General features: G+C 46.1%; 1 protein-coding gene across 2 annotated transcripts in view; it reads left to right on the top strand.

Moving 5' to 3' along the window:
* Positions 1 to 2768, top strand: part of C1S (complement component 1, s subcomponent) — a 21684-nt gene that overhangs the window by 7980 nt on the left and 10936 nt on the right. The window contains exon 1 of one of the 2 annotated variants that reach the window (XM_010844916.1): positions 2389 to 2582. The exons of the other annotated variant lie outside the window; for it this stretch is intronic. The gene's annotated coding sequence lies outside the window, so the exon portion shown is untranslated. Of the gene's footprint in view, positions 1 to 2388; positions 2583 to 2768 lie in introns of those variants that run through there. 2 annotated transcript variants of the gene reach the window in all.

The following is a 2768-nucleotide window of genomic DNA, read 5'->3' as shown; positions in this document are numbered from 1 at the left end:
CAGTGGAAACAGTGGCTGACTTTATTTTTCTGGGCTCCAAAATCACTGCAGATGGTGATTGCAGCCATGAAATTAAAAGATGCTTACTCCTTGGCAGGAAAGTTATGACCAACCTAGACAGCATATTAAAAGCAGAGACATTATTTTGCCAACAAAGGTCCGTCTAGTCAAGGCTATGGTTTTTCCAGTGGTCATGTATGGATATGAGAGTTGGACTATAAAGAGGGCTGAGCGCTGAAGAATTGATACTTTTGAACTATGGTGTTGGAGAAGACTCTTGAGAGTCCCTTGGACTGCACGGAGATCCAACCAGTCCATCCTAAGGGAAATCGGTCCTGGGTGTTCATTGAAAGGACTGATGTTAAAGCTGAAACTCCAGTATTTTGGCCACCTGATGCGAAGATCTGACTCATTTGAAAAGACCCTGATGTTGGGAAAGATTGAAGGCAGGAGGAGAAGGGAACGACAGAGGATAAGATGGTTAGATGGAATCACCAACTCAATGGACATGAGTTTGGGTAAACTCCGGGAGTTGGTGATGGACAGGGAGGCCTGGCGTGCTGCAGTTCATGGGTTCACAAAGAGTCAGACATGACTGAGCGACTGAACTGATGTCAAATAAGGAGGCACTTTACTTGAAGAAATTGCAGATTCTTTGGAATGCGGTCACTAAGACAGGGGTAGAAAGTGACAAGGGACAGGAGGAGAGCTTAGGGGGTGGCGGAGGGTGTCAGGGAAGGATCTGGTGAGAAGGTCTGCCACCCTCGGTCCCTTATCTGAAGCTCTAAATTCTAAAAAGCTCTGGAATATGAGTGTTCATTTGTTTTCTTCTTCCAAATTTGGAACCAAACCTAACCTGAACTAATGCAAAGTAACTTTTAAACATAATCTATAATGATAACTTCATTCTAGTCACTGTGAAGATCAATCTGTTTAGCTGCAGAAATATTCTTTGTTGATGGAGCATTATCCCAGTCCCTCATGGGGAGGGACAACAAGAGTTGTTGCCTACTTTTTTTTTTTTTTTTCTGGTCATTTTTTGAAGTCTGTGGGATTTTAGTTTCCCAACCAAGGATAGAACCTGGTCCCTCTGCAGTGAAATCACAGAGTCCCAACTACTGGACTGCCAGGGAATTCCCTGCACTGCCTTTATATTTTATTTTTAAACAAAACGTGTTTTATAATTTTTCTTTCTGTCCTTTGATATAGGAATTTCTTTTGACTTACTTATTTTTGGCTCTGCTGGGTCTCGGTTGCTGTGTGGGGGCTTTCTCTAGTTGCGGTTCTCGGGCTTCTCATTGCAGTGGCTTCTCTTGTTGCAGAGCACAGGCTATAGGTGTGTGGGCTTCAGTAGTTGCAGCTCAAGGGCTCCAGAGCGAGAGCTCAGTAGCTGTGGTGCGTGGGCTTAGTTGCACTGTCCCACCGTGGAATTGTCCCGGACCAGGAATCCAACCCGTATCCCTTGTTTTGGCAGCTGGATTCTTAACCACTGGACCATGAGGGAAATCCCTGATGGCTGGATATAATTTAGATATGTGGAGACATGGAAGGGTTTTAAGAAGAGGAAAAAGCATAATCTCACGTGGCGACAGAGGATGAGATGGTTGGATGGCATCAATGACTCAATGGACATGAGTTTGAACAAACTCTGGGAGATGGTGAAGGACAGGGGAGCCTGGCCTGCTGCAGCCCATAGGGTCACAGTCAGACTCGACATAGCTGCTGAACAACAATAACACATCAGCTTGGGTTTAAGTGTAAGTCAGGATCCAACCATTACATTTGCCTTAGAGGCAGAGATGACCTGCATTTCTTTCTTTGTAAATATTTATACACTCTGTGTACTTTTCTTTCTTTAAAAGTTATTTATTTATTATTTATTTGGCTGCACCTGGTCTTAGTTTGGCATGCAGGGTCTTTTAGCTGTGGCATGCAAACTCTGAGTTGTGGCATGTGGGATATAGTTCCCTTACCAGGGATTGAACCTTGGGCCTCCTGCATTGGTAGCAGGGAGTCTTAGCCACTGAACCACCAGGCAAGTCCTTAAGTGGCATTTCTGATAACTCCTCCTCTTTTAATTTGTGTTTCATATGCAGCTGGAGGGCTGGACTTCCTGTTTTGCTTTTCCTTAGAGTATTAATCCCCTCCTTTTTGCACAAATCACCTGACTTCTCCGAAAACTCTAACACACCCTTTGGCTAAAAAAGAGTGTTAGGCAATCAGTGAAATTCCCCAATCCCTCTTTCCGCGCCTGCAGCCCAGGACAGAGGAGTGTCAGGCTGGAAAAAGGATGCAGTTCTTGTTTCAAAAGCAGAGGGAGCTCCAAGATCAAAGCTCAGCTCCACTTTCCCTAAGCCATGGTCTCCCAGCCCCCTCTTTGTTTGGATCAGGGAATTTCAGACATGCACCCTGGGGATCACAGGGAAGGAACCAGAGAACCAGATCCAGGGAGGCCAGCGGAGGTTGCTGCAGAGGGAGCGTCCAGCTCTGAGCCGCTCTTCCTGGGAGCGGGCAGGGTCGCTCGGCCTGCCCACTGGCAAGAGGGACGGGACTGACCCACTTGTTCCCATCAGCTTCTGAAGGTAAAATCCTTAAACTTGAAGAACAGAGCTTTGATGGAAGGAAAAAGGAAGGCAGAAAACTTTACATAGAGAACTTTTGGGCAGAGATGGAGGGCTGAGAAGAGCAGAATCCAAAGGAGGGAAAATATAGACCACCTATTTTTCTTAGGTTGACCCCATTCACCCTCATGTCACCCCCCCGCCCCA

Source organism: Bison bison, unplaced genomic scaffold, assembly GCF_000754665.1.
Source record: "Bison bison bison isolate TAMUID 2011002044 unplaced genomic scaffold, Bison_UMD1.0 scf7180017864213, whole genome shotgun sequence".
NCBI classification, from domain to species: domain Eukaryota; kingdom Metazoa; phylum Chordata; class Mammalia; order Artiodactyla; family Bovidae; genus Bison; species Bison bison.
Note: the sequence above shows the minus strand (reverse complement) of the source record. Positions and strands in the feature narration are given on the sequence as shown.